Below are 20,278 nucleotides of genomic sequence, written 5' to 3' on the forward strand. Positions count from 1 at the left end.
AAGGTGGAATAGAAGATAGATTAAATTGTACTGAGTCAATTCTTTAAATTGTCTTAAGGCATCTGTTGTAATCAAGCTAATATATGTCGAATTTAGTAAATTTTTTAAATTAACATTACTTTTGTTTGGTTTGAATAACTTCACCTGTTAACTTCTCTGTGACCCAGTTGAAGAAGTACTAAAGAAGGTACAACAGTAAAAGCTGTTGACAGAAAAAAATCCCTGTGTACTTGTTGGAATTGTCATTTGTGCTTTATTCTTTTGGGGTTTTTTTTCAATTTTAATATATATTGGCTATGCGCTGTCAACAGAAAGACAGGAAACAGGTTTTTGGAATGTAATTCAGATGCTTAATTGCTTTGATGCAAAATCAGTATGTTAGGTGTCTACGAACGCATTTTAAATCATCAAATTTAGAATTTGATTCTTTTAATGCTTATTTATATAAGCACAGGTTTGGAAACTTCTGGTAATTTTATTTTTTTAGGTGTTCAAGTCTGATCAAGAATTTTTGCTTTAAGCCTAAATACATGTAGAAGTCTGGCCAAGAATTTTCTGAACTTCTTATATGGTACTCTGGGAACTTTTTGGCACTTGGAGGGGTTGTATTTGTAGCTTCTCAGTTTTCCATAGCCTTCATGTTAAAGATGGCGTATTCCTTAAAGGACCTCTTTTAAAAAAAGGAAATAAGTTATGTACGTGGTCAGTTTGTATTTCCTGGTGGCCGACTGATGCCTGAAAGTTGGGGGATTGTACAAAAAATTATAGTGAAGAGAGACAGTAGAGATACCTGTAAGAGTTTTTTAACATCCTTATTCAGAGCTACCTTTCTAGCATATCTGGTGAAAAGAAAGCCAAGTATATGTGCCTTGTCCTGCATTTCAACTCTGAAATAACTACTTCCCAGGAGGTAATTTGGTTTGAGTTCAGCTTTTATAGTGACTTGCCAGCTAGCTATGTTAAATTGTAATCTGGTGCTTTTGTGACTTTGTAACAAATCCTGGCTTAGTGAGACAGAACTTCAGAAATATGCTCAGCTGAACCCTGAATTATGCTGTATTTGAGAGGAGGAGTGGCTTCTGCATTTTGATCATGAATTAAAAGCTTAGCCTTATAAATTATTTATGTAATGTAGTTTAAGACAAAATTCTATCTGTAAACTCAAAGCATTAATTTATTCGCATTTCTCCTCAGATAGGTTCAGATGATGTTCAGAAAGTCTGAAGGCCATCTGAATAAAAAAACCTTAAGTTTGTTGTTGGAACTGCTAATACCCTGATAATGTTACTATAAGGAGGAAATATTTTCATAAGCTGTTGTTTTCTTACTGAATTAATAACCATTCTGACTGCTCCTTGGACAGTGCCTCTTCCTAAACACTGAAGTAGTTGCAATGCATGTGCTTTTAAATTAGCAGTTATCTCAATGCAGTTGAGGTTTGACAGCGTAGAGCAAACTTTCTGAAATGAAAAAAGTACAGAGGCAAGTTAATGAACAGCAGCTTTGGAAGAAAAGTTTTGTTCCTCATTTAGGAGTTAATCTTCAGACAGCTCATCGTGCATACTGGTCCTCCCTAGTAGTGCTGATTGAACAGCTCTAGCTTTTTTGTGATATCCTACTTTGGCAAATGTTGTGTTATATACTGTTTTAAATTTATTACAAATGAATGTATAAAAGCAAACAACGTAGTGTATATTGGCTGAATTGTACTAATTTTTAGTATTTGCCATAACATCCATTTGTTCAGTTTGATTTCCCTGTTCTGGGACCTTGTGAATTTTGCTGTACTGAAGTTGCTGCAAAGATCTCCATTTTTTTTCCATATGTGGTTCATAGGAAAATGTTGTAAACATCTGGGAAGTTTACAAGCATATCCACATTCCTGTATTCTTTACTCTTTTTTAAAAAAAGATACACAAGCACTTTAATGATAGTTGCAGTTAATTTTTTCAGTTTCTTTTTTGAAAGATCAACACACTAATGTTAATATGAAGGTAGTGAATGCTTGCCGATGTATTATAGACAGACAATCTGTGCACAACCACTCATAATGTTAGCTTATTTAGTTAAATATTAATAAAAAAGGGAGGATAGTATGGGAGAAACTCAGAATATTTTTTTGTCTGGAGATCATGAATGACCACTAATGGGTAGCACTTGACTTTGTATAATTTGGAAAATGTTTTAGATACCTTTTTTTTTAACCTTTTAATCAAGATTGTAGTAAAGCAGCCGCACTCCTGCCATTATGAAATTCTTGGCAGGTGTCATGCGTCAGTGGTTTGGGGTTTTTTTTGTTTTGTTTTTTACTTTTTAGAAAATGTTTAGTGATTTGTGTCAAATTGCTACAATTTGAAAGGTATTGTACATCAGAAGAAATACCATGTTTTTTATGTGGGTTCACTCCCTTACTTAGGGAGGTGCCTTGTGTTCATATATACTTTTTTGTATAAAATATATCTAAAAATGTTGATCACAAGATCAGGAGTAAAAATACTTTTATGGATAGAGAAATATTTGGCCCTGTTAGTGCATTGCACTAAAAATACTGTGAATGGGAACTGGACTGTAACTGTTGCTCAAGATGTTTTATATTGAATGTACATTCTTTTGTTTGGATAAATGTACTGTATTTGATGGAAAATAAAGCAGACTGGAAATCACTTTGAAGTGTGCATAAACAAAAAGATGTTGTGTTTGTAAACCTGGAATATCTAGCACTCCACAACTGGAAATTACAGTGTTTGCATTTTTGTAAAGTTTTACTCTTTGATCACTGAAACCCATTGATTATAATATTCTCTTGTAATAAATGTGTGGGGTTTTGTTATTAAAACTTTGGCACTTGTGGAGTGAACACTTTCTCCACACTGATGGTTGACACTGCTGTATTTTTAGAAAACATGGTTGATGCTGGCTTGTTCCTTGTAAACAAAGCTCTTCCTTAACTGAACCAAGCTTTTTTATATTACCCTTTTAAAATGAAAATGAATATTAATATTGAAGGAGATAGGATATGCTGGATTTTTAATAAGAAAATAGGGTTACCTAGTTTTGCACTGAATTTGCATTGATGGCCAACTAATGTTACTTCTTTTTATAGTTGAAATAGAAGAAAGGAACTGCTGTGTTCATTGTTTATTCTTTTGTAAAGGAAGACGTCAAGCTGTTTATGTAAGTGCATGTTAGCTGAAGTTCCCGAATGCCTGTGGATTAAGATTAGGAAATTAAAATGCAGGTGTAGTGATAGAATAGTTGTTCATTTCTCAGTAAATCTGTGTGGTTTTTGTTGTCTGTTCTGGGTATGTGTGCAGTCTGCATCTTGAAATACATGAAGGTGAAGTTACTCTTCTCTCAAAGGTAAGCTTTTGCTGAAGTATCTCCAATTCTGCATCCGTGTAGATAAACAAAGCTACAAAATTTTGTTCTACTTAAAGCTTTGGGTAGCAAATTTCTTAAAAGATGTGGCTTAGTAACTTGCAATTGCCACCTTTTTTAAATTTTTTTTCCTCCCCAGTATCTTCCTGTAAGGTTCAGTCTACTGGGTAGCTCTTATGAAGCATGTCTCCATCCTGACTTCTGGAGTAGCTTTGTTTTCTCTTTTTCCAGTAGCAAAAATAAATGATTGATTATGATGGGCTTGTTTAGTTTAGTTTTGTGTTGTTTTTTTTTTTTTTTTTCTTTTTAAATCTTTCCATGTAACCATCTTGAATGGGAGGAAACAAAAAATGAAAGGGAGAAGGATTTCTAATTACTACTTGTAATTTGCGCTAGATGTATTTTTCAAGAAATTCTGGAAAGTTAGAATAAAGCTTTGAATATAGTCAAGATCCACATAGGCACTTAGGTGTGGGGTTATGCATTAATGTGTCTGAATATGAGTTTCTGATTGTCGTGGTTTAAGCCCAGGCCGTAAATCAGAACCACGCAGTCTACTTCCCCCCACCTTTCTTCCCTCTGCTCCTGGAGGGACGGGGAGGAGAATCAAAAGAATGCAACTCCCACGGGTTGAGATAAGAACAGTTTAATAACTAAGGTATAACACAAATCACTACTGCTACCACTAATAGTAATAATGACAAAGGAAATAACAAGCAAGAGAATACAACCGCTCACCAACCGGTACCTCACCCCCACCCTGCAGTGTTCTAGCCCCTCTGGGCCACTCTCAGTTCTACTTCCTGGGCATGACGTGCTGTGGTATGGAATACCTCTTTGGCTAGTTTGGGTCAGGTGTCCTGCCCCTGCTTCCTCCCGGCTTCTCCTCCCCCCTGGCAGAGCATGAGACTCACAAAGTCCTTGGTCAGGGTAAACATTCTGACCAGTAACTGAAAACATCAGCTTTATCAGTATTGTTGCCAGGCCGAAAGTCAAAACACAGCACTGCACCAGTAGAAAAAATGACTGCTACTGCTAAACCAGGACACTGATTAAGATGCAGTCTTGCATCATTGATGAGGTACATTGCTTTAGTTTGTTTTGCTTGGACTAGCCAAAGACATGTAAATTCTTTAGTGAGCCTTCGTGGTTAAGGTTCAGTCTTGTTAAAGAGATTTTTATTCAGAATGAATGTGAGATACCTTATGGAAAACTTTGAGGATGATCCAAGCATTCTGTATGGAAGCCTGTCTAATTTTTAAAAAGTTATAACATATTTTCTACTGCTGAGGCTTTGACGAGGTACCTTTGGTTGCTGTGAAACGTTGCCTAAACAACAAGTGAAAGTCACTGGAGGTATCAGACTTTCTGAAGTCTAATAAAGTGCTGGCTTCTGTCTCAAAACCACTTTTCTTTAGTTAATCATCTCTCAGCTGAGGGTGTCTGGTCTTCCTGGTTTTGTTTGGTTGAGTGGGGTTTTTTTGTGGGTTTTTTTTTGTGTGTGTGTGTTAAAATGTTTTCTATTTTTGTGTTCTACTTGTCCTGTCTGGAATGTTAGATGCCAGGGCTTGAAGTCCTTGTACTGTTTGGTCTTCTCACTTTTATAGAATAAAGAAAACTGTAACTTAGGTAGTTGATGGTCATTATCACCATTTGGTGTTTGATTGGCTTCTGTTGGAATGAACTTTAGGCTACTGTGGGAAAGATTTGTGTGACTGGTCAGGTGCTTGAAGTACTTGATGAGATCTAAAATAAGATCATTTTAGATCTTGTTTTGTCTGATGGCTGAAAGAAAGGTGGGTGGGTGGCTATTTCATATCGTTCCAATTTGCTGAACAGTGAAATATACAATGATTGATTAAACCATGAGAGTAGACCAGTATGTTGGTTGGAGGGTGATCAGTAGAGAGGAAAGGGACCTCAATAATTACATTGGTGGAAAATCCCTAGTGTTTGTACTAATAAGGAGACTTTGAAGAAAGGCTACTGGCTGGGCATAAGGTTTTCCACCTGTCTTGAAAAGAGGAGCAGGGGGAAAGTGAATGATGTGAAGTACGCTGTAGTTCCCTTTTGGAGGTAGCTTGTTCCCCACTATTCCTTGGTTACAGTCTTATGGTAGTAATTTCATAGACACAGACTGGAACTTAATTTGAAAAGTTAGGTTGTTTGGATTCATTGATCCCTTTGGGGATTGGCAAGATATTGGTAATCTTAATAAAAATACTGTATACTTTAAACCGTGTCTCAAATGAGGAAATTGTATTATTGGCTTCAGAGAATTTAGTGGGAAATTAAGATAGCCTGAGCCTTTGATAGCACATAGACCAAATACATTTTTCTTCAGAACAGATTAAACTCTGAACTGTTTCACTGTGTTGCCAGGAGCAATGCTGGCATGGTTGTTGTGAAGTCTGGATGGCTGAGGAGGATGTGCTCTTGTACATTGCTTATTCAGTTATACTTCAGTTTTTACAGTGTTTTTACCTCAGTTATAGGCAAGATTGAGGTTCTCGGTGATCCACTGCACTAAATTTATTGTCATCTGGTAACAGCAGTATTTGTTGTGATTGTGGTTGTTTTCCTGACATTTCAATCTAAGGCACCTTATATTTACCAGGTCTGTTCTCTCAGCACAAGCCTTTCTGGAGTAATAGCTAGTTCACCTCTCTTAGCTGAACTGAATTTGCTCTTTCACATTACTTACGTGCTTAAAGCCTGGGAGTCAGCTGAGCTGTTGGCAGCAAAACAGTCTGATGATCTTCCCACAGCCACTGGACATAGGATCAGAATGATTTGGGTGGGAAGGACCTGCAAGATGATCTAGCTCCGACCCCTTGCCATGGGCAGAAACACCTGCCACTTGACCAGGTTGCTCAAAGCCCCATCCAACCTGGCATTGAACACTTACAGGGATGGGGCAGCCATCTCTGGGCAACCTGTTCCTAATGTCTAGCCTAAATCTCCCCTCTTTCAGTTTAAAGCCATTCCCCCTTGTCCTGTTGCTACATACCTTTGTAAAATGTCCCTCTCCAGGTTTCTTGTAGGCCCCCTTAAGGTACTGGAAAGCTGCTCTAAGGTCTCCACAGGCTGAATAACCCCAAATCTCTCAGCCTGTCTTCACAGGTGAGGTGCTTCAGCCTTCTGATCATCTTCATGGCCTCCTCTGGACTCGTTCTAACAGGTCTATGTCTCTCTTGTGTTGGGGATCCAGAACTGAATGCAGTACTGCAGGGGGATCTCAGCATAGTGGAGTACAGAGAATCACTTCTTTCAGCCTGCTGGCTACTATCCTTTTCATGTAGCCCAGCACATGATTGGCTTTCTGGGCTGCAAATGCGCACTGCCAGGTCATGTTGAGCTTATTGTCAACCAACAAGTCCTTCTTGGGGCTGCTCTCAGTCTAGTCCCTGTCCAGCCTTTGTGCTTGGGGTTGCCCTAAACCACATGCAGAACATTGGACTTGGCCTTGTTGAACTTCATGAGGTTTGCAGGGGCCCACTTCTCTGAAGCCTGATGTCACCTAAAAGAGTTCTGTGGGCTCTGGGGTATAGCAGACTGAAAAGGACATTCTGGGATTTACAGCATATCTTGTGTGCATATGCTCTTACATTTTTCTCCACCCTTGCTCAGATGTTTTATTCTCCTGGATGGTGTGATTTTACAGTTCTTCTCAGCTTCTGACTTCCTGTGCAAACAAAGGGATGAGTAGAATGGTTTAAAGTCACTGTCTTGTGGCAAGGAAGGTCGGTTGCAGCTTAGACTTAAAATAGATGTGGATGTGCAAAATATAGTAATCTGTTTCCTTCACAACAGTGTATCTAAATCCAAACTGTCACTTGCTCTCTGAACAAACATAACTACATGAGAATGATAAAGCCTAGACACATTCCATCTTTTAAATGAGTAAACCTGCATTTTCCATCAAAAAAATGCATTCATGATATTGGCAGGTAACCAGAGATAAAAGACATAAAAGTGGAAACAGCTTTCCAAACCCATCAAGACATTTCTCTCCATGGTGTCAAATGGGGAGTACATTAGGTGGTGTCTGGGTTCACAGGGTGTCTGTGCTGGTTCAGGGTACTCATCACCATTAGCATAAATGAGGAAAACAAGGAAAACAAAACACCTCTTAACCTTGCTCAGAACTGTGAATAGATTGTGTTTAATAAATCTCAGTAGGTAAATGTGGTCATTTGCTCCTCAAAGAACACTTGCATGTGGCAGACTCCTCTGTGCTATTTAATGATTTTGTATGTGGGACTTGGGAATGAGTATGGATGTGTTGGCATGTAAGTAAGGGTGAGCGACATGATCTTTTTGTTATGGAGTGGTGTGTGTGTAGCACATCAGTAGTAAAATGAGAAAGCTGAGATGATGTTGATGGGCTATTTGGGGGGAATTTAGATAGTAAGGCTAAGGTATATTCATCCATCTTTAAATGATGGGGTTGAGTTGACCAGAACCTTGAGGTGAAACTGTCCCATATTTTCTTGTAAATGGCTACAACAGCAGCCTTCCAGCCTGTGAAATATGGATGCTATTAGAACACAAGATATTAAAGTAGCAGAATAATACTTCGTATCAGAACAGAATCTGCCAGTTTAAATGTAAAAGACTTCTTCTGCCCTCTGTATGTGGGTGTCATGCTCTGTATGAGCTAACTCAGTGTCTTTCTAGTTTGCACCAACCACCTGCTGTCTTTCCTGAGGTTTGTCAAAGACCTGTCCACCATGACTGTAGATTTTAATTTTGCTGCAATCTTTTGCTTCTTTTAGAAAGTCTACTAGTGTTATCACAGGTTCCCTCCTTGCCATGTTTGTCCAGCAGCTGAGAGGCATCTCCCAGTTGACCATGCTCAGTTATCCTTAGGGAAGGAGCAGCGGAAGTATCCTGTTCCTTACTTCTACTTGTTGAGGGCAGTGGCAGCGGCAGCAGTTGTCCCATGGTAACTCGATGTCTTTTGAGGTTTTTTTGTTGTTTCCTTCCTATGTAGCCTACAGATTGCCTGTATCCTCACTGCTTGGGGATGGAGCTTTTATGAAGACCTGTTTTGAGGCTGATGGCAAGGCAGAAACCTGCCTGTGAGGGGGCATCTTCAGTGATCTGCACTAACTGTCCTCCTCCTCTTGGGATCCAAAGGTAGAATTACCTCTGGTAAACTTCTGACTCCTGTAAAGGCCCTTCTGAAGGAACTGCCTCACCCCTTGCTATGTGTTGTTATCAAGGCAAGACAGTAGGCACATACTGTCTTTGGTCCCATCATTTACATAAGAGTAGTGCCAAGGTGAACTGTTCTGACTTGAGTCATCAAGAATTTAATATACTCTTCCAAAGTGTGATTGGAGGCATCTTGGAAACATTGTATATGTTTTGTGTGTGTGGAATTTGTTTGTATGTTTGGGTGTGCATTTGTTTGTTTGCTTTAGAAAATGCGTTTTTTCTTAATGAAAAGGTTAACTCTCTTTGCCCTTGACTAAGTAATTTTCTGGGTTCTATTAAGGTGATTGATCCATTTTAAGTATACTGTGTTAATGACTTCAGAACACTGAATGCCTCAGGTAGATCCACAAACATCTTTAGAGGAGTTTTGGCTGCAGTGCTGTTTTAGAAACTGAAGCAAATTGTCTAATATTGCAGAGTTCTATAAGTGAAACTGCTTGCAGCTGATATAGAAAGTGCATTGGAAACATGCTTGGAACTGCTAGCAAATTAGGCATTATGAAAATGGCCTTTCACTCTTAAAAGACTGAAGGGGCTACTTTCTTAAATGTCAATAATGTCTAGAAGCTCAGGCTGACATCAGTTCCATTTGTGCAAGCCATTGTTTTTGCAGTGTAATAACATGCAAAGATCTCATGAATTGTATTTCATCTGGCTGTTGCTATCCTGAGTTACAGTTTAATTATTGTTTCATGATTCTAACTTCCAAATTTGCTTTTCTGCTATTTGAGGTTATACTGGAGATACTCCTCTTTGAAGGTTGTTTTCAGTAAGCTGGCTTAGTTTACAGTCATGTTGCCAGGATGCAACAATAGGATGTTTGCTTTCCTTGTCTTATCCCTCTGTAAATATAAGGCAACTAACTCATTGCAGCAATGCAGAGTCAGGTACTCAGTTACGTTTTGCGTGAGACTTCTTTTCAAAAAGAAATACCATCTTGTAAAAGCATGTACTGAGAAGTGTGGAGGATGCCTTTCAAACTCTGTGAATGCATGCACAGGCATGGACTGACCCATGGTAAGCAAGCAAAGTATTAGAATCTTTGGCTTCAAAACCAAGCTAATAGAGTAAGATACTTCCACATACAAAACGATTTATTTTTGTGTCTTGGAGCTAATTTTCGTATCTAAGTAGGTTGGTTTCTAATACCTGCAACAATGGGCAGGGCAATGTCATCTAAAAGTAGCAGAATCATTGAGATAACTTTCTGAACAGGTTTGGGGGCGAGGGACAAGGCTTAAGATGTGGGTAAGGATCTCTTAAAGGAAGGAAGGATAAAACTAACTATGTAGCTATGGTAACTACAGAAGCACATCTACAGGACAATTCTCATTCTTCCATGAAAGACCTCTTCCCCACAGAAAGTGCTTGCTGTCATTTTTCTGTTTCCATCAAGTAGTGAGGTGCTTATCTTCTTACTCAGCTGCATAGTTCCCAGTCCAATTTCTATCATTTAAATCTTTGGCTGTGGTTGAGTTAAGCAGAGAAAAAATAATTCAGCATATTATTTTAGCTTCTTTAAGCAACTTGATTTGTTGGAAGTAGGGTTTGTCCTGGGGTGGGTTCTTTTGGTCTGTTTTGAAAGTCATTTTTGAAAGCACTTGCCATTTGATAGTGTTGGGTGATTTTTCTGCAGAGTTAGGTGATACAAACACCACTGATTTGGGAGTTATGAATTTGGTTATGGAGTCTCCTAGAAGGTGATTTTGAAAAAGGCAATGTGGAGCAGGGAGAGATCCAGGCATGAACAATGTGGATCCTCTTACACTTATGTCTTTAAAAACAGATTAAAGAAACAGTTCACAAAAGTACTATTTCTCTCCCTGCACTAGGCACCTAGTAAATGGCTTGAGATCTTTAGGCCCTGTCCAGCCCTGTTTTTCTCACTATATTTGTGTACATGAACCAGAAGTGAAGTGCTTATTGTTCTCTTGGGTTTATTATTTTTCTTCAGATGAGGTTTGGTGCCCTTGAATTGTTTTCTCCCTTGTCATTAACTTGTCATTCTGAGCTGGTGAAAGGTAGCACATAACTAAATTCAAAACATCAAGAAATCCTGGTTTCTCCTGCTGTGAATAGGCTTGCTGCCTGAGGAGCTGCACCTTTTTATCTTTGGAGCAAAAATAAATGAGTAAGTAAATAAAATTCATCAGAGTAATTGGGTAGCTGTGGTAACACTCGTGAAAGCACTTGAGGCTGCTGTATTTGTTTGAACTTTATACTAAGCACATGTGAGAGGAACAGGGTAATTCCTGCCCTGTGGCATTCACAATCTTAAAAACTCATTTTGTCTGCACTTTACTGTGGTATAAAGACTGAAAGGCTTTGAGCAAGTGGTTTTTGTGTGGACAGGAAGGGCAGTAGGGCTATGGTTACTATTAGGTTGTGTCTATCTGCTGTCATACTGCCACATTCTCTTCCCTGGACCAGGGAGATATTGGAAGAGGAGTGGGAACACCTTGAGCCAGAAAAGTTGTGGATGCCCCAACCCTGGAAGTGTTCAACACCAAGCTGGATGGGGCCTTGAGCAACCTGGTCTAGTGGAAGGTGTCCCTGCCCATGGTAGAGGAGTTGAAACTAGGTGATCTTTTAGGTCCCTTCCAACCCAAACCAGTCTATGGTTCTATGAATTTGGCTTTTAAAGAGGTGGCTGCAAGCAAAGCAGCAGGAAGTCCTGGTGTGAGGGGGCGGGCATGAAGAAACTGTGCAGAGCAGCTCAGACGCAGTGAGGAATGAGGCTTTTTAGGTCTGCAATGGCTTTTGAGGAGAGAGCTTGAATGTGGGTGGGGAGCTGGTGTGGAGGAAACCAGTGATGGCTGGAGCCCACCTTCACCCCTCTGCCCTTTTCTAAGATAGAAAGGACAAGGTGGGCAGTCGGGCAGCATTGCCTGAGCTTCTGTTGACTTTCAGAGGAGCGAATGAGAATCAGTTATTTCAGTTTGTGCCGTAACTTGCCTAATGTTCCCATTTACTGTAATCCCTCACCCTAGTGACCTGATGTTGCGGGGCTAAATGGCAGCAGCTCCTGGCCGAGGTGAGACTTCCTGAGCAGCCGCGAGATGGCAGCACGCATTTTGCTGTCGTGAGAGAGAGCTCGACAAGCGCTTGGGATATGGCAAATCCACCAGTATTTTCAGTACAGCCGGTTCCTGTAAGCACATCCTTGGGAAAAGAGGAGGATATTCTAAAAGTGAGGATATTCTAAAAGTGAAGACAAATGACTGTGCAACGTCAGCGTCGGCCAAAGCTGTGACACAGGAATGAGTCATTAGTGGGATTTCCATAAAGAGTTCTTAGGTTGTGGCACTTGAAGTTCCAGAATGATGTCTGTAAGGATGAGGACTTTAATTTTGCTTGATTGCATTTCTTTTTGTTCCCAGGGCTGTGGGATAGTTACACATCTCAATAGTGCTAGGAGGCATCTGCTCAGATGCTCTCTCAAAATTAGCACTTTAAGAACCTGTGCAGCTCAATAGCTGTTATTTAATCCCTTACTGAATATGAACAGAGGAATGGTACTTTATTAATGTCTGTTACCTCCCCCAAGCTTCATTTAACTTACTTCTACATTAAAAAGAAACATACTGACTGAAACATTGCCTCCACCTTTTGAAATGCAGAACCTATCTTGGGGATGGTGGAAGAGATACTGTAAACAGAAATTTCTGCGTAACATTATGCTATTGAGCATCTGTAAACATGCTGTTTTCAGACCTTGAATCCTATTATATTCCCAGAATCATCATTTGGAAGGGAGAAACACACATCTCGTTTATGCTTTTGCTAAAGATGACTACCTAACTCCTGGTTAGCAAAGCCTCTGCAAAACACAAGCAAAAAAATATAATAAAACAATTACTGTGTTTTCCAAATAAGTACATTTGCTTAATTTGCTTTTTTATTTTGCATTTTTTTTCCCCAAAAGGGAAAATATTTCAGTTTCTCTCATATTCTGAACAGTAACATCAGGGGATACAGTACTATGTTGGTAGCTATAGTGAGGCAATACAGGTCAAGTGTACAGTATAGTGACTGTTCTGTGTTTTGGATTCTGGCTAAAACCAGTAGTGCCACATCATAGCACTTCATTTCCAGAGCTTGTAATTCTGCCTGGAAGGAAATGTTTGAGTATACTGTTTGAATCATACACAGTGAGCTCAGTTATTCTGTTTGTACACAGTCAAATCAGACTTCTTCAGGACATGTGGGATTTAATGCATGGGTGCCAATCCATTGTTTGTGGGCCCATCTGCATGTGCAAGCACTCTGTAGCATTTTGTGTCAGATCTATTGGATCCACACAGTGCACAGCTTAAATTTAATGTTTGTGTGAAATGATGGGTTTGCTGCAAATGAGTGCTCCGCAGCAGTTATATCTGCAATTCTGAACATCCATGAATCTTGAATCACGGTACTCAATGCTTAAATTGCACACCAAAACTTAGCACTGCGTGGGTACTGTGAGAGTGCATTGAGGCAGTGAGGAGACTGCCTGGCTCATCAGTATCCTGATCACCCCAGCTCCCAGCACATCCTGACCTGCAGAGCAGCCCCTGGGGTGTTCCTGACCTACCCTTCACTGCCTGCAGTGCCTGCTACTAATGCAACATCTCTGCCAGCTTCCTTGACACCATGGCCCTTTGTAAGGATGTGTGGCTTGTGATTCCCAAGGATGCTATTCCTCTTTTGACTTTCTATTTATCTCTGCTTGCAGCCAGCCCTTTCAGTCAGGTCAGATCTCTTCTTGCTTCAGATATTGGAGATATTCAGGTAGCTTAAGCTTCAGCTCCACAGAGTGAAGAGTATTCTTCAGTCTCTGGAGAGCTTTAAGTAGAGGATTGTTCCATCCTCATATATATCCCACCATTGACCCTGTGCTGTGCAGTTACAGCATATACCTAAAACCAGATGATTTTAACAGACATCAGACAGCATAAGAAGGTGTTTATGAGTTGCATGAATATTAGAATAGATAATTATTTTCCTACTGTAGTCTATGTGTTTCTTTAAGGTGAATGAAATGCTGCCAGTACCAGCATGAGTTTTCAGTCCTTGCTGTTCGCTTGGGATGTGTAGGTATTTCTATTCTAGCAGAAATCAGCAGAAGTTCAGTAGTTTCTTATAGATAAATGGTGCCCTGCAATTTTTAACTAAGGAGGTGCTCTATTAAATTGTTCAATTTTGTCTCAAGAGAAAAGAGAATTTATCCTTTCAAGTGAATGAACTCTTCTTTTAGGGCTATCGTTGTGTTTCTGGTGATATCAGTGGGCAGTCACAGTCATTAGGGAGAAGCTGTTCAGCCAGTATGCAGACTATTTTTACCTGCAGGGGAAATGAATTAACAGGATGCTTCACCGGCCAAATTCACTGTCACGGTTTCATTGCCAGCTGATCCACAGGGCTAGTCAGTATCCTTCAGTAACATTCAGCTTTTGATGAGCTCTGTGATGCTGGCTTTCCCTCCACTCACTGAGTGCATCAGCAATGGTGCAGTGTATGGCAGCACCTGGTTTGAGATGGGGTTTTGCATGGAGCTCCAGACAGACAAATCCACCCATGATGTTGCAGGAGCCATTTTACATGCTCATCGGTGTGATCAAAACAGACTTTTAAGTAGATCTAATATCTACTCTAATGTGAGTGCTCATGACAGAACCTGTGACCACTCCAGCAGTATGCATCAAAGGGCCTTGGGACCACTTTTTTGCCTTCTCAAGCCTGTAGTATTTACTACAAAGGGATATTTCAGATATGTGCCAACTTTAATGTTGACAGAAGTAAGCCAGTTAATATGTATTGCAATTTGTCATAGAGCAAAAAGCCAGGTTGCATTAGTACAGACAACAGCTACATAGGGACTTCCACATCCATTGAGCTGTGATGGAAAATACCTACATTAGATCCAGTCAGACAGTACTGTGAAACTTTTATGGCTTTTAAAAAATGTTTCAGTACTAGAAATCTGTAAAGCAGATCATATGTTATAAACCCAGTGCTACCCTATGATAGAAAGGTCAAAGAAGATGATAATTTTGGCAGAGTAGTCCTGTAATCTTTCTTCAGAAATATGGCAAGAAACTACTCCCTGTGAGACATATCACTTCCTACAAAGACTGATGGAGGGGTATATACTTGGACAGAGATGTCAATAATAAACAGTTAATGTCTCTTATATACTGCATCTGCTATCATGATAAAGTAAGTTTTTTACTTCAACTTAGATTTACAGTTTTATTTGATTTTATGCTTAGTATTCACTTCTCTCTTCATACAGGTGTGTTGTGGTTTAAGCCCAGGCCATAAATCAGAACCACGCAGTCTACTTCCCCCCACCTTTCTTCCCTCTGCTCCTGGAGGGACGGGGAGGAGAATCAAAAGAATGCAACTCCCACGGGTTGAGATAAGAACAGTTTAATAACTAAGGTATAACACAAATCACTACTGCTACCACCAATAATAATAATGATAAAGGAAATAACAAGGGAAGAGAATACAACACCTCACCGACCGGTACCTCACCCCCACCCTGCAGCATTCCAGCCCTTCCAGGCACTCTCAGTTCTACATCCCTGGGCATGACGTGCTGTGGTATGGAATACCTCTTTGGCTAGTTTGGGTCAGGTGTCCTGTCCCTGCTTCCTCCTGGCTTCTCCTCCTCCCTGGCAGAGCATGAGACTCACAAAGTCCTTGGTCAGGGTAAACATTCTGACCAGCAACCAAAAACATCGGCTTTATCAGTATTGTTGCCAGGCCGAAAGTCAAAACCACAGCACTGCACCAGCTACTAAGAAGGAGAAAAACTGACTGCTGCTGCTGAACCCAGGACAAGGTGTAATTTACAGTTATGAGGAAGGAAAGGACCATTATGGCCAGATAATCTGACCTGAGTAGCAGAAACAATAGGCTTTTGCCTAAGCTTGTGCCTACATTAGACCTGTCCCTTCTGGCTGATTTCCAACAGGTTGCTGAGAAAGATCTCCAGTTGTGATTTTAATATTAACCTTCTATTGCTCATTCTCTTTCACTCCCCCACCCCATCTTTTGTTTTATTCCCTGTTACCTGTCTCCTGATCCTTTTGGCAATTTCTATCATGCTTCATGCAGATGGAGCCCCTTTAATCTTTAGTTAATTGCTTTCCTGTTATTCTAATAAAGCCTGAAGACTTTTCTTTTTTTCAGTAAGGAGAAAGGATTTTGTGTTAATTAGCCTCTGTGCATATGGTTGGAGAAAAATATTCATGTATTTGTGTGGTGGGACAGTAGGAGTCTGAAATCTAATCTGTGCTGTACGTCGAGGATTCATGAAGCTGTTCTGTACTGTAATTAATTTCAACTTCTATTTTCCATAGCTGGTGCTATGCTTTCATGATGACCTGGGAAGTGAAAGCTTCTCTTAATATAGTGACTCAGCTTTAGAAGGAACTGGTTTTTGGTTTCTGATGCAATTATCTGTTTATCTTGGTGCCTATTGTCCCTGCCTGCCGAAATAATAAGAAATGAAAATCTTTTAACTTATATGTAGTAAGTGCATTTACGCTTTGCTACATGATAGCTACATGTGGAGTCTGAAATGCTGCCTCTAGAATATATCTAAAGTTTACTGAGTAATGGTGATGGGGAAGCATCTTACCAGTCTGAAGCCCCCATTTTGTGTTTTGATGATAGATACATAGAGCACTGGGACTCTTAAAGCTGGTCCTAAATTCCCTGTCTAATCAAGGGAAAAAGCAGGTGGCTTTGATGGCCTCCAGATAGAAATTGGTTTTGCCCTAAGCTTGGGCATCTAGTCATCCTCAGAGTATGGTCAGGCACCTTTCCAGACAGGCAACACAGCCGTGTGCTGTTGGGAGACCATTTTACCAAGTGAAAATATACATTAAACTTAATTGGAGAACATGACTACTTTGTATAATGAACAAAAGTGCTGAGTGAATTTAATATTCTTCATATTTAGGCAAATAAGGGGGTTGTGTTTTCCTTGAAATAATTGTTCAGGATCTTGGAAAACAATTTTTTTGATGTCATCTTTTACAGAGAGATGGCATGGAAGCTAGTAGGCATTGCATAGGCAGACTGGGTTCCTGTAGTGTGCAAAAGTTGCTTATAAATGCTAGCTCCTTATTTTGTCATTCAATTTACATAACCACCATATGGCAATGGTCCATCTACCACATACTGGCTGTAACTAATTTTAACATTATTATTCATCTTTCTTCCAGTAACAGAAGGAAAGAACTGCTGTTTGAAATTGTATACATTACCCAACGTATAGTAAAATGGTGTGTCCTCCCTTAGATATGTTGCAGTCTCATCGTTGCAGAGCCAAAAAATGGAAAACAGAATACGTAGAACTAGAAAACTACTGATTCCTGAATGATTTCTGCCTTTAGTGACATTTTGTTTTGAGCAAGTTTTAAGGCTTCCCTGCATATCCATTGGGAATGCACTAGTGATGGTCTGTTTAGCAAAGTGGTACAACTTGGGAATAATTGTCTGAGTAGGTGGTTAATAATGGAGAAAAATGATTGAAAGCATGAGAGATGTTGGGATGAATATTCACTCTGTCTATTGGAAGGAGCAGAAGAGAAGCTGGCCAAGATCTAGATTAGCTGACTGATCTATAAGATGTAGTTTCTAAGCCAAATCATTAAGCTTTGAAAGCTAGCTATTAATCATCCATAAAGGCTTTTGTATCCTCTGTAGAGCATTGCTTAGAGAAAGCAGAAATAGCCCAGGTGTATGTGCAGGAAATCAGAGAGTACAGCAGGCACTCCGGGCCAGGTTAAGCTGATGTGCTCATCTGGGGAGGGCCAAGATAAGAGAAATACAGCAAGGCACAGTTATCTAATCAGTGAAAGAGGCTGGCTAGTCATGATGAAGAGATTGCTTTTAAAGGGTGCAGGTTGTTAGGTTGGTTTATCTGTTTACTAATACATAGGCAAGCTGAGAATTACAGGGCTGCAAGGGATATTTAGAGTTTATCTTTACTCCAAGAGAGGGTCAGTTGTCTTTCCCAAGGAAAGTTTGTCTGACGTCTTCTTCAGGCAGTCCATTCCCACATTTCATTATTCTTGCCAACAGAAAAAATTCCCCTGTCATGGAAACCTTGTGTCGTGGTGTAACCCCAGCCAGCAACTGTGTACCACGCATCAGTTTGCTCTCCACTGCACAGTGGGATGGGGAGGAGAACTGGAAAAATATAAAATCTGGGCATTGAGATAAGATAGGTGAAAACAAGTAAAATATAGTAGTAATAATAACAGTAATTAAAAAGAAAAAAAAAAAGAGAGGTATAAAACCCAAGAAAAACAAGTGATGCACAATACAACTGCTCACCACCTCTCAACCGACACCCATCCCGAGCAGCAATCTGAGCCTTCCTGGTAACTCCCCCCAGTTTCTGTACTGAGCATGATGTGCTGTGGTATGGAATATCCCTTTGGCTAGTTTGGGTCAGGTGTCCTGTCCCTGCTTCCTCCTGGCTTCTTGTGCCTCTCCTCACTGGCAGAGCTTGAGAGGCTGACAAGTCCTCCATCAGGGTAAGTGCTACTTGAGCAACAACTAAAACATCAGTGTGTCACCAGCATTGTTCTCAGACTAAAGCTGAAACACAGCACTGCACCAGCTACTAGGAAGAAAATTAACTCTATTCCAGATGAAACCAGGACACCTTGCTGTTAAAATTTAAGCCTGTTACATTTTCCCCTCTGCTGGATGGACATGGGGAAGTGAGTGTTCAGTCCCTCTCTGCAGCAGCATTTTATGTGCTTGGGGGCTATTGGCATGTCATGTCTTAGTCTTATGTTCTTTGGATTCAAAAACTTACTGCGCCATCTTTCCTCCAGGGTCATGTTTCCTCATCCTGTTCTTGCAGCTCTCCTCTGCCTTTCTTCCAGTCAGCCCACATGAGTTTTTACTTACTTACTTACTTACTCCTGTATTGTGAGAAGAGGGCAGTTTCACAGCTGTGCCCTGTAGTGCACAGCAGAAGGGTTTTTCCACATATTTTGCATACTGTATTTTGTCTCTTAGATGCATGCAGAATCCTGTTGTTACCTAAAGAAACCTGCCATAGCTTGATGTTGACTTATGTTCAGCTCCTCTTTGATATCATTCAAGGTCTTCTTCTACAGAACTGATTTCTAATGAGCTGTTTCCTGTTCTGTATTTGTGTAGTTCATTTGCTTTTACAATATCTTCAGTTTGTCCCTGTTGGGGTGTATGCTGTTTCTCTTCCCCAGACCTTATTTCTATTTTTGTCAAGATTATTTTGTCCTTTCCAATACATTCATTTTGGTTTACGTTCTTGCCATCTGTAAATTCATTATGCATTCTCTGAATCATGGAGTAAATACTGAGATGTATTGCAGCCAGGACAGACCCCTGGAGAACTCCATGTGACACGTCCTTCTGTTCTGATGCTTACTCATATACAGCAACGCTCTGGGATAGATGCAAACCTAAATTCCCAATTTGAGAATTTTCTGGCCACAAGATTGTAATTTGTACTTTCTCTTGGTTTTATATATCTATGTTAATTAATTTATGTACTTAATTTGGGGAAATACAGATAATTGTGACATCTAGAAGGAAGCAGAAGTTGAAAAGCTATTAGTCACAAATAGGATCACTGCTTTCAAATATAGATCTCAGCCTTTATTTCTCCTCTCTGAGGGAAGAAAAACTTCCTATTGCATATTGTTCAGGTCTCTCTGCAAAAGACAGATTGACTGAAACACTGGAAGAAAAAGAAAGGCAGACTGTGGTGGTGCACTCCCCCTGCCCCCTCCACGTCTCTCTTGAAGTACAGTTTATCTATCTCAGTTGGCAGCAGGCCCTGCAAACATAAATGAAGACAAGATCTGTGATTAAAGAAAAGGGCACTTGTGAGGGGTTTTTTTGTTGTTGTTGTTTTGTTTATTGTTTAAACTATCATGTTTTCTTAAGTTAAAAATTGTGTCTGTACCAACAAAATCTATGTTTACCTTTTGGCATTGCCCCACTCTAACTGTTATTCACTAGAAGATCAGAGGGCATTTAGAAACTACTTTCTAAAAAGCATATCTCATTTCCAGGTGCTGGGCTTAAGGGGGAGTTGAACATTTATGCCATCATCCTTTTTTTGGAAAGTGCAATTTTGTAAGAAAGTCTGCTGGTTTTGGTGCATGGTGTGTATTTTATACCACTTCCAGTTGTTCTGGAAGATTTGTCTCCAGCCTTTGTCACCTGTCTCAGGTGATCTTACGTCATCTCATAAAAGCAATAAAAAGAGTGAGCTGCGACCTCACTCTTGAACTCACTCAGTATCACAAGAATCAAGTCACTTGAGGATAACTGAGTTACTTGGATGATGGGAAGAAAAGACCTTCTTATGTAGTTCTGCTGGTATGGTTTTCTGCTTTTGCTGCCAATGATGTCATGATTCCTTTATCCTTCATTTCACTTTTCACTGCTCTCCTTGGGTACTTGCCTTTGCTTTTCCTCTTCATTCAATTTGTTTGTTCTCTTTTGCACCTGTCCTCCCTGCAGGAGGACATTTGGTGTGTGGGGAGGTGAGGAGGCCTGTTATCAGTCAAAATACATCCTATTTTTCCACGTCTTTCCTTCTTTCACACTTACTGCTCCACTTCTGGCAGCAGTGAAGCCTCCCAGTGTTAAAGCCTCCATCCTTGCACCT

This window comes from Psittacula echo (genome assembly GCF_963264785.1).
Source record: "Psittacula echo genome assembly, chromosome: 1".
Lineage (NCBI taxonomy): Eukaryota > Metazoa > Chordata > Aves > Psittaciformes > Psittacidae > Psittacula > Psittacula echo.